This window comes from Pan paniscus, chromosome 11 (assembly GCF_029289425.2).
Source record: "Pan paniscus chromosome 11, NHGRI_mPanPan1-v2.0_pri, whole genome shotgun sequence".
Classification (NCBI taxonomy): domain Eukaryota; kingdom Metazoa; phylum Chordata; class Mammalia; order Primates; family Hominidae; genus Pan; species Pan paniscus.
The window spans coordinates 33,821,438-33,834,331 of record NC_073260.2 but is presented as its reverse complement, the minus strand read 5'-3'; the positions used below and the strand labels follow the sequence as shown (position 1 = coordinate 33,834,331).

The 12,894-nt window shown below is 39.2% G+C and overlaps 1 protein-coding gene across 5 annotated transcripts in view; it reads left to right on the top strand.

Moving 5' to 3' along the window:
- The window catches only part of FKTN (fukutin), a 98,931-nt gene that overhangs the window by 1,474 nt on the left and 84,563 nt on the right, over positions 1–12,894 (top strand). The window lies entirely within an intron of this gene.

Genomic DNA, 12,894 nt, shown 5'->3' with positions numbered 1-12,894 from the left:
CAGGAGAATCGCTTGAACTTGGGAGGCAGAGGTTGCAGTGAGCCAAGATCAGGCCACTGCACTCCGGCCTGGGCAACAAGAGCGAAACTCTGTCTCAAAAAAAAAAAAAAAGTTAATTTTGAACATGTTAAATTTGAGGTGAGGTGCAGGAAATACAGTTGAAAATATAGGCAGATAGAGTGCACGGACTGTAATTTAAATAGTGTTTTCTCTCACAGGTGGTAGTTAAAATCTTGAGAATGGATTTGCTTTCAGGGAGAGATTGTAGAGAGAGTAACTATAGGCCATACCCACAGAGAGGAGGTTGGAGAAATTATTGAAGGAGGCATGTGGATCTCAGAGCTAAGAGCAAGGAAGGAGTTCTTTTTAAAAAAGTTACATATAGTTGTAGATTCTCAGGGGCCCAGTGTTGTTATTAAACTAATTTAACAGCATTTACAGCAAATAATAAGCACCTACTTCTGGGAATTCTGGCAGAAAATAAATAATTCAAATAGATATAATCTCCACTGCCTAATTGTCTACCCAGAAGTGGTATCATTTACATATTTATTTATTCAACAAATATTTATATGTTTCAAGCACTGCTGGTTCTAGGGATATAACGACGAGCAAGGTAGACATTGTTCTTATCCTCCCTGCATGTAAAGCCCGTAGCATCTACATCAGTGCTTTTCAAATTTTAATATACATATGAATCATCTGAGGATTTTATTAAAATGTAGATTATGAATCAGTAGGTGGGGGCTGAAAATTCTGTATTACTAACAAGCTCCAATGTGATACTGATGTTCTTAGGACCATACTTTTAAGTGACAAGAATCTAGATCCTGTTTAGCAAATATGGCCATTATTAAGCCACTACCACTACCCATCATCTGTTTCTCCTAGGATAAAATAATTTTACTTCTTATGAAAATAATATATGCTCATACAAATATTGGAACAATATAGAAAAGTGTAAAGAACCATGTAAAAATCACTCCTAATTCTCCCTACCCAGAGATAACCATTATTAATATTTTTGGGAACATTCATCCAGATTTTACATATGTACATACATTCACAATTTAAGTGTTGCACTAAGTACATGTCACACTCTAAGCCCTGTGTTTGATTCTATTTGCTGTATGATTTTATTAAGATAAATACCCAAGTGTCCAGAACCAAGCAATTAAGTACTTGCATTCTTGAGGGAGCCACTTAAAAATAATTTGGGGGCCAGGCACGGTGGCTCACGCCTGTAATCTCAGCACTTTGGGAGGCCAAGGTGGATGGATCACGAGGTCAAGAGATCAAGACCATCCTGGCCAGCGTGATGAAACCCTGTCTCTACTGAAAATACAAAAATTAGCTAGGCGTGGTGGCACATGCCTGTAGTCCCAGCTACTCGGGAGGCTGAGGTAGGAGAATCACTTGAACCTGGGAGCGGAGGTTGCAGTGAGCTGAGATTGTGCCACTGCACTCCAGCCTGGCAACAGAGCAAGAATCCGTCTCAAAAAACAAAAAAAAAAAACAAAAACAAAAACAACAAACTTTGGGAGCCGGACAGTGTCTCATGCCTATAATCATTCCAGGTGCCCAAGAGGCTGAGGTGGGAGGATTGCTTGTGCCTAGCAGTTTGAGGCAGCAGTGAGCTATGATTGTGACACTGCACTCCAGCCTGGGTGACAGAGCAAGACTCCATTTCTTAAAAAAATAAAAACTTGTGTTACTTCAAAAATGGGGAGACATTAACATAATTACATGTGGGCTCTAGTAAATGAATATTTGTCATTTCATTTAGGATGAGAGGAGAATTTTTAAAGTTTTTAAAAAAACTTAGTTTTTTTCTTACAACAAAATCAATTGATGTTCACGTAAGATAAATAAGGAAAAAAAATAAAAGCACCTACACTCCTCCCAACCCAAAGACAATCCTTGCTGTCTTCACCTTCCTTCCTGCTAACCTGTCTTATCTAGATCCTTCATTTCAGCCACTCTCTTTCCAAAACCCTCTTACACCATAGTCATTCAGAAAGGAGTAACTATGTATTTATGATGTTTCTGGAGCATCTACTGGAGAAACTAAATTTCATTAGCTTTTTATCTTCAAGTAACAGCATGTGTAGGTAGAGGTTATATTGCAAAGGATTAAGTGCATGAATGGTAAGCAGGTAAAGAAACTTCTTAACCCTTTGCAGTCTAATGCTTACTTCCAAGCTGCTGACAGTTGTGAAAAGTTAGCAGTCAAAGGAAAAGAAATGGACAATAAGAAAGACCAACAGTATTTAGGGAAGATTTGATAGTAGCTGTTGCTACTGGGATATTTTTGGCTTTTGAGAACAGCTGAAAAATGTTGATTTTTTTTTTTTTTGGTCTGACCTCTGAATACATTTTCAGAGACATTTTCTCTTTATGCCTGCCAATCTGCTACCTCATCTCTCTAACTATACCTTTTCCTAATTACACTACTCTCTTTCCTCTGTAGTTCAGCCTCCTGTTTTATTTTGTTCAGGGCATATTTGAATGTCAGTTCTGTTTTAGTGAATTGCCTGAAGGGTTCTTCCTGTGCGCTGCACAAACGAAACCAGTTCACTGAGACCGTGCTACTGCAGTAAAGAAAGAGCTTACTTAACAATGATGCTGGCTGTGCAAAGGAGTTATTACTCAAATCAGTCTCGCCAAAGACTTGGTGGTTAGTTTTTCAAGGATAGTTTTTAGTTTGGTGGCAGAGGACTAGGGAATGAGGGCTGCTGGTTGGCTGGGGATGCGATGATAAGGGTGTGAAAAATGGTCCTTGTGTGCTGAATCCACCTCTGGGTGGGGAGCCACGTGACTGGTTGGGTCATGAGTCACTAGTTCACCTCTAGGTAGTGTCAGTTGGTCCAGAATGCAAAGGTCTGAAAAATATCTCAAAAGACCAATCTTAGGTTCTGTAGCCACGGAAAATATAAATCCTGTGTCCTCTGGAAAAAAGACTGGTTATCATTTAACTACATGTTACCAGAATTCAGGTCCCTCTCATAATCCTAATCTTGTAGTCTTTGATTACTTTTACAAAGGCAGTTTAGTTTTGGAAAAGGTTACTGTCATCCTTGCTTTAGGTTAAACTGTAAACTAAATTCCTTTCAAAGTTAGCTTGGCCTGCACCCAGAAATGACCAAGGACAGATTGGAGGTTAGAAACAAGATGGAATCAACTATGAGATTTCTCTTAGCTGTCATAATTTTGCAAAGGCAGTTTCATTCTCTTATTCATACTATCCATGCCTCACTCTTACTCCCCAATATCCCCAAATAAGTCGGGGACCCCACAGCATAAGGATATGGCTAGGCTAGCACATATCATCTTATGAACCTCAGTTAGGTGTCAGGGAAGGTTTTTGATTCCACTTCCCCCCACTCCTGCCATCTGGATCATCTCTCTTGATATATCTATCATTCATTCATTCATTCAAACAGACCCCTACCTAGGTGATTCTCAAAAGAGTGGGGTCTGGGGCTGGAGGAGGTGTCAGGGTAAACCAGTTACCAAAAGTCTTTCATACTAATACCTTCAAAGGACAAATGCAAATGTAAAAAGGAAGCTGAAAGAATATGCAGTGGGGTTCCAAGATGGCCGAATAGGAACAGCTCCAGTCTACAGCTCCCAGCATGAGCGACGCAGAAGACGGGTGATTTCTGCATTTCTAACTGAGATACTGGGTTCATCTCACTGGGGATTATCGGACAGTGGGTGCAGGACAGTGGGTGCAGTGCACCGAGTGTGAGCCGAAGCAGGGCGAGGCATCACGTCACCCGGGAAGTGCAAGGGGTCAGGGAATTCCCTTTCCTAGCCAAGGGAAGGGGGGACAAATGGCACCTGGAAAATTGGGTCACTCCCACCCTAATACTGTGCTTTTCCGACAGTCTTAGCACACGGCACACTAGGAGATCATATCCTGCGCCTGGCTCGGAGGGTCCTACGCCCACGGAGCCTCACTCATTTGTAGCACAGCAGTCTGAGATTGAACTGCAAAGTGGCAGCGAGGCTGGGGGAGGGGCACCCACCATTGCTGAGGCTTGAGTAGATAAACAAAGGGGCCGGGAAGCTCGAACTGGGTGGAGCCCACCACAGCCCAAGGAGGCCTGCCTGCCTCTGTAGACTCCACCTCTGGGAGCAGGGCGTAGCCAAACAAAAGGCAGCAGAAACCTCTGCAGACTTAAATATTCCTGTCTGACAGCTTGGAAGAGAGTAGTGGTTCTGCCAGCATGGAGCTTGAGATCTGAGAACGGACAGACTGCCTCCTCAAGTGGGTCCCTGACCCTCGAGTAGCCTAACTGGGAGGCACCCCACAGTAGGGGCAGACTGACACCTCACCGGGGCGGGTACCCCTCTGAGACGAAACTTCCAGACGAACGATCAGGCAGCAACATTTGCTGTTCAGCAATATTCGCTGTTCTGCAGCCTCTGCTGATACCCAGGCAAACAGGGTCTGGAGTGGACCTCCAGCAAACTCCAACAGACCTGCCGCTGAGGGTCCTGACTGGTAGAAGGAAAACTAACAAACAGAAAGGACATCCACATCAAAACCCATCTGTACATCAACATCATCAAAGACCAAAAGTAGATAAAACCACAAAGATGGGGAAAAAACAGAGCAGAAAAACTGAAAATTCTAAAAATCAGAGCTCCTCTCCTCCTCCAAAGGAACGCAGCTCCTCACCAGCAATGGAACAAAGCTGGATGGAGAATGACTTTGACAAGTTGAGAGAAGAAGGCTTCAGACGATCAAACTTCTCCGAGCTAAAGGAGGAAGTTCGAACCCAACACAAAGAAGTTAAAAACCTTGAAAAAAGATTAGACGAATGGCTAACTAGAATAACCAATGCAGAGAAGTCCTTAAAGGACCTGATGGAGCTGAAAACCATAGCATGAGAACTAAATGACGAATGCACAAGCTTCAGTAGCCGATTTGATCAACTGGAAGAAAGGGTATCAGTGATGGAAGATCAAATGAATGAAATGAAGCGAGAAGAGAAGTTTAGAGAAAAAAGAATAAACCAAAATGAACAAAGCCTCCAAGAAATATGGGACTATGTGAAAAGACCAAATCTACGTCAGATTGGTGTACCTGAAAGTGACGGGGAGAATGGAACCAAGTTGGAAAACACTTTGCAGGATATTATCCAGGAGAACTTCCCCAACCTAGCAAGGCAGGCCAACATTCAAATTCAGGAAGTACAGAGAATGCCACAAAGATAATCCTCGAGAAGAGCAACTCCAAAACACGTAATTGTCAGATTCACCAAAGTTGAAATGAAGGAAAAAATGTTAAGGGCAGCCAGAGAGAAAGGTCGGGTTACCCACAAAGGGAAGCCCATCAGACTAACAGCTGATCTCTCGGCAGGAACTCTACAAGCCAGAAGAGAGTGTGGGCCAATATTCAACATTCTTAAAGAAAAGAATTTTCAACCCAGAATTTCATATCCAGCCAAACTAAGCTTCATAAATGAAGGAGAAATAAAATCCTTTACAGACAAGCAAATGCAGAGAGATTTTCTCACCACCAGGCCTGCCCTAAAAGAGCTCCTGAAGGAAGCACTAAACATGGAAAGGAACAGCCAGTACCAGCCTCTGCAAAAACATGCCAAATTGTAAAGACCATGGATGCTAGGAAGAAACTGCATCAACTAACGAGCAAAATAACCAGCTAACATCATAATCACAGGATCAACTTCACACATAACAATATTAACCTTAAATGTAAATGGGCTAAATGCCCCAATTAAAAGACACAGATTGGCAAATTGGATAAAGAGTCAAGACCCACCAGTGTGCTGTATTCAGGAAACCCATCTCACGTGCAAAGACACACATAGGCTCAAAATAAAGGGATAGAGGAAGAGCTACCAAGCAAATGGAAAACAAAAAAAGGCAGGGGTTGCAATCCTAGTCCCTGATAAAACAGACTTTAAACCAACAAAGATCAAAAGAGACAAAGAAGGCCATTACATAATGGTAAAGGGATCAATTCAACAAGAAGAGCTAACTATCTTAAATATATATGCACCCAATACAGGAGCACCCAGATTCATAAAGCAAGTCCTTAGAGACCTACAAAGAGACTTAGACTCCCACACAATAATAATGGGAGACTTTAACACCCTACTGTCAACATAAGACAGATCAACGAGACAGAAAGTTAACAAGGATATCCAGGAATTGAACTCAACTCTGCAGCAAGCAGACCTAATAGACATCTACAGAACTCTCCACCCCAAATCAACAGAATATACATTCTTCTCAGCACCACACAGTAATTATTCCAAAATTGACCACATAGTTGGAAGTAAAGCACTCCTCAGCAAATGTAAAAGAACAGAAATTATAACAAACTGTCTCTCAGACCACAGTGCAATCAAACTAGAACTCAGGATTAAGAAACTCACTCAAAACCGCTCAAATACATGGAAACTGAACAACCTGCTCCTGAATGACTACTGGGTAAATAACCAAATGAAGGCAGAAATAAAGATGTTCTTTGAAACCAATGAGAACAAAGACACAACATACCAGAATCTCTGGGACACATTTAAAGCAATGTGTAGAGGGAAATTTATAGCACTAAATGCCCACAAGAGAAAGCAGGAAAGATCTAAAATTGACACCCTAACATCACAATTAAAAGCACTAGAGAAGCAAGAGCAAACACATTCAAAAGCTAACAGAAGGCGAGAAATAACTAAGATCAGAGCAGAACTGCAGGAGATACAGACACAAAAAACCCTTCAAAAAATCAATGAATCCAGGAGCTGGTTTTTTGAAAAGGTCAACAAAATTGATAGACCACTAGCAAGACTAATAAAGAAGAAAAGAGAGAAGAATCAAATAGATGCAATAAAAAATGATAAAGGGGATATCACCACCGATCCCACTGAAATACAAACTACCATCAGAGAATAGTATAAACACCTCTACACAAATAAACTAGAAAATCTAGAAGAAATGGATAAATTCCTTGACACATACACACTCCCAAGACTAAACCAGGAAGAAGTTGAATCTCTGAATAGACCAATAACAGGCTCTGAAATTGAGGCAATAATTAATAGCTTACCAACCAAAAAAAGTCCAGGACCAGGTGGATTCACAGCCAAATTCTACCAGAGGTACAAGGAGGAACTGGTACCATTCCTTCTGAAACTATTCCAATCAATAGAAAAAGAGGGAATCCTCCCTAACTCATTTTATGAGGCCAGCATCATCCTGATACCAAAGCCTGGCAGAGACATAACAAAAAAAGAGAATTTTAGACCAATATCCCTGATGAACATTGATGCAAAAATCCTCAATAAAATACTGGCAAACTGAATCCAGAAGCACATCAAAAAGCTTATCCACCACGATCAAGTGGGCTTCATCCCCGGGATGCAAGGCTGGTTCAACATACGTAAACCAATAAATGTAATCCAACATATAAACAGAACCAACAACAAAAGCCACATGATTATCTCAATAGATGCAGAAAAGGCCTTTGACAAAATTCAACAACTCTTCACGCTAAAAAGTCTCAATAAATTAGGTATTGATGGGATGTATCTCAAAATAATAAGAGCCGTTTATGACAAACCCACAGCCAATATCATACTGAATGGGCAAAAACTGGAAGCATTCCCTTTGAAAACTGGCACAAGACAGGGATGCCCTCTCTCACCACTCCTATTCAGCGTGGTGTTGGAAGTTCTGGCCAGGGCAATCAGGCAGGAGAAAGAAATAAAAGGTATTTAGTTAGGAAAAGAGGAAGTCAAATTGTCCCTGTTTGCAGATGACATGATGGTATATCTAGAAAACCCCATCGTCTCAGCCCAAAATCTCCTTAAGCTGATAAGCAACTTCAGCAAAGTCTCAGGATACAAAATCAATGTGCAAAAATCACAAGCATTCTTATACACCAAATAACAGAGAGCCAAATCATGAGTGAACTCCCATTCACAATTGCTTCAAAGAGAATAAAATACCTAGGAATCCAACTTACAAGGGATGTGAAGGACCTCTTTAAGTAGAACTACAAACCACTGCTCAACAAAATAAAAGAGGACACAAACAAATGGAAGAACATTCTATCCTCATGGATAGGAAGAATCGATATCGTGAAAATGGCCATACTGCCCAAGGTAATTTATAGATTCAGTGCCATCCCCGTCAAGCTACCACTGACTTTCTTCACAGAATTGGAAAAAACTACTTTAGAGTTCATATGGAACCAAAAAGGAGCCCGCATTGCCAAGTCAATCCTAAGCTAAAAGAACAAAGCTGGAGGCATCATGCTACCTGACTTCAAACTATACTACAAGGCTACAGTAACCAAAACAGCATGGTACTGGTGCCAAAACAGAGATATAGACCAATGGAACAGAACAGAGCCCTCAGAAGTAATACCACACATCTACAACTATCTGATCTTTGACAAACCTGATAAGAACAAGAAATGGGGAAAGGATTCCCTATTTAACAAATGGTGCTGGGAAAACTGGCTAGCCATATGTAGAAAGCTGAAACTGGATCCCTTCCTTACACCTTATACAAAAATTAATTCAAGATGGATTAAAGACTTAAATGTTAGACCTAAAACCATAAAAACCCTAGAAGAAAACCAAGGCAATACCATTCAGGACATAGGCATGGGCAAGGACTTCATGTCTAAAACACCAAAAGCAATGGCAACAAAAGCCAAAATTGACAAATGGGAGCTAATTAAACTAAAGAGTTTCTGCATAGCAAAAGAAACTACCATCAGAGTGAACAGGCAACCTACAGAATGGGAGAAAATTTGTGCAATCTACTAATCTGACAAAGGGCTAATACCCAGAATCTACAAAGAACTGAAACAAATTTACAAGAAAAAAACAACCCCATCAACAAGTGGGCAAAGGATATGAACAGACACTTCTCAAAAGAAGACATTTATGCAGCCAACAGACACATGAAAAAATGCTCATCATCACTGGCCATCAGAGTAATGCAAATCAAAACCACGATAAGATACCATCTCACACCAGTTAGAATGGCGATCATTAAAAAGTCAGGAAACAACAGGTGCTGGAGAGGATGTGGAGAAACAGGAACACTTTTACACTGTTGGTGGGACAGTAAACTGGTTCAACCATTGTGGAAGACAGTGTGGCAATTCCTCAGGGATCTAGAACTAGAAATACCATTTGACCCAGCCATCCCGTTACTGGGTATATACCCGAAGGATTATAAATCATGCTGCTATAAAGACACATGCACATGTATGTTTATTGTGGCACTATTCACAATAGCAAAGACCTGGAACCAACCCAGATGTCCATCAATGATAGACTGGATTAAGAAAATGTGGCACATATACACCATGAAATATTATGCAGCCATAAAAACGGATGAGTTCATGTCCTTTGTAGGGACATGGATGAAGTTGGAAACCATCATTCTCAGCAAACTATCTCAAGGACAAAAAACCAAACACCACATGTTCTCACTCATAGGTGGGAACTGAACAATGAGAACACTTGGTCACAGGAAGGGGGACATCACACACCGGGGCCTGTTGTGGGATGGGGGGAAGGGGGAGGCCTAGCATTGGTAGACATACCTAATGTAAATGACGAGTTAATGGGTGCAGCACACCAACATGGCACATGTATACATATGTAACAAACCTGCACGTTGTGCACATGTACCCTAGAGCTTAAATAAAATATAATAATAAAAAAATAAGTAAATAAAAAAGAATATGCAGTGCCGCTCTTCACTGTAGAAAGAGCCTGAGAATTATCTTGAACTCCAAATCCTGTATCTTTTTTCATCACAGTTGTGTATGGGTTTTATCTACTACTAGTTTTTTTCCAAGCCTTTTCACATCTTGACACATAGTAAATTTGACCAAGAAAAGATGAAAGGAAACATAAAAGAATGTGTTCTTGGCTGGAGATGACCTACTCTTGGGGTCTAGCTGCCCCAAAGACTGAGAGGATTGTTAACTCTGACACCTATAACCTATTCATGATTTAGTTGGTAAGCAGATCTGCCCATTTCTTTCTTCTTCATTGCCAGATCTCAGTTCATGCACTAGTTATGCCCTGCTTCCACTTCATCTAAGAATAATTCTGTGTTGCAATATACCATACTTATATATTAACCTTCTCATATTTGCATTAGAACTTTAAGATAATTGGGCTACTACTTCGTAACTCCCCTCGTTACATCTTTTTTTTCCTGAAAACATTTGTCATTTCTCTCCCAACCACTGCCTCATTTTAATTTACTATCTCTGCAATACTTTTTGTTTTCTTTTCCATTAGAGATGATATGCTGTCTTCTTTAGGAAACTTTACCTAAGTGTAAGTAAGGAAATGAATGCTATCCTCCCTAGTGTTTTTATTATGATAGCTAAAATGTAACATATAAAAAGAAGTGTATATAGAAACAATATTTTTGTTTTAGTTCTATGCCGTATCTCTCTATAGGTTATTTTTTATATTTTTAAACGTTTATTTTTTGAAGGTTGGAACCAGATATGTGAGTTTAAGGGGCTTTAAACTCTTTTCAAAAATCTTTTTTTTTATATATTTCAAATTCTGTTTTATTGTAAAAGTTCCTGCAGAACAGAAAACTTTTATTTAAATAGTTTTCTGTTCTCTTGAGCATTGTGCAGTGTATTTTTAGTATACTTAGCATACTTACTATTACTTGATGTTAATTCAGCCAATTTTAGGCTGGTGGGGAAGATGATTCATGTACACTAACAGTTATAATGCAAAATAGAAACTAGTAAAAGCCTCAAGGTTGGTTGCCTCTCCTTGTGCTTCCATAGTAACCCGTACTTATTCCTTCTTTGCAACTACACTGTATTGTTATTGCCTCTATATTTATCTCTGATAGAGTCCATCATAAACTAGAACAGTGGTTCTTAATTGATGTGGGGGTGGTAAGGAATGGGGCTTGTGCATTTTGGAAAACATCTTCTCATATACTTTTTCAGGTACATCACTCTCTCCACCACTATCACTACTGCCCTTCTTCTTTTGAAAACTCCTGTACTCACCTTTAAGCCCTTCAAAATTAGGGAAGTGTATCTTATTTGTCATTTTATCTCTAGTGCTTAGCATTTTTTTTTTTTTTGGCGTCTGTGCCCATTAAGGTAGACAGTAACTATTTATTTCTTGCAGGAAGGCAAAACTAGGTTGGAGGTGGAGAGAGCACTTCTAACCTGGAAGAATATTGCACACTTCCTTGAAGAAGTGTCATTTGAGAGGAGCTATGAAAAGAAAGTAAACTGGTTTTATGGAAGTAAATGAGAACATTGCAGACGAGGTAATGGGCAAAAACACAGAGGCAGGAAAGTGTAGGATGTATTCCAGGAATACTCATGCAAAAACCATAGACTATGTGAAGTGTGAGAAAGCTTATAGTAAGTTTGCCTGTATTCAGTCAGATTGTGAATACCCCTTTATACCATTATATGTAATTTGAACTATTTGTAGGTGGTAGGGAACTATTGAAAAGTTTTGATTGTGGTGTAACTTGATTTATCTGTCAGCAACTTGATACATCTGTCAGTGTATAGGTAAGACTGTGGATACAGAGAAAGTGGAGACAGGGACATCAGTTAAAATTAGGACATTAGGTACAATTAGAGTTTAGAATGACAGTGAAGAAGGAAGAAATTGATGCAAGAGGTATTTTAAAGGTAAAATCAACATACTATGGCTTCTTTTTTTCAGTATCACATTATTCATTTTTAAGTGGTTACTGAATATTCCTAATGAAGAGCTAGTGCTAGTGAAAAGGAACATTTTGATAGGCGAATCTTTCTCTTTTGTGACTGAATTGCCTTGGCATTTATAGAAAATAAATAATGAAGTTAATTGGATATTATCTTGATAATAAAAATGTAGTTAAGTTTTTGATGTTATGGTTTGGAGGTTTATTTTATAAGAATTAGTTGTAAACTAGAGGAGAAAGAACAAGATATTAATTTAGATTTTATGCCTGTAGTAGCTTATATAGGCCTATTATGTGTTCTTTCCCATTTATTAATTTGGGCTTAGAAGAAGCTGAGTTATGGCCTACTCTGAGTGCCACTTTAGATTTCACTAGGAATCAGCATACAATACATTAATGCATTATTTAATACAAGTACAAGAACTTGAGTTGAAATCTTGAAAATGAAGGGCAGTCTCCTTGTTAATCTTGTGAGCTGCCCTTATCAGAGTATAGGTTGAGCATCCAAAATCTGAAAATTCAAAATCTGAAATGCTCCAAAATCTGAAACTTTTGCGTGCTAATATGATGCTGAAAGGAATGTTCATTGGAGCATTTCAGAATTTTGGATTTGGGATGTTCAACTGGTAAGTGTAATCCAAATATTCTAGAATCCTAAAAAGTCCAAAATACTTTTGATCCCAAGCATTTTGGATAAGGGATACTAAACCTCTATTTGATAATTGTATTTCCATGGGTTTTAACTGAATACAAAAACTAATACCATCATCAATGTTGATTGATATTGTTTTCACAGTTTTGGGAGATAGAAAATAATTATGATTTATTAGGTTATCTTTGCTTAATATACATTATCTATTGATCGGGTGAATTGTTCACATCACTATTGGTATTATTTCTCTTAAGTAGTTTCTTGAGACTATATATATATATATATATATTTTAGTGTTTGCTTTATATAGTCATCAGCTCTGGCAGCTCATTTGGATTGTTTTAAAACCCCAAACCAAGACTTGATTTTAAGATGGTAAAGACATCTGTGCCCTCTTCTATCTGAAATTACCATGAAACAACAAGGAAACTGAGAGAAAGAGATGTAATTACATCTTTGCTGAGATTAGAAGACCTGTAACTCCAAATTGAAATATTTGAGAAATGGCAGCC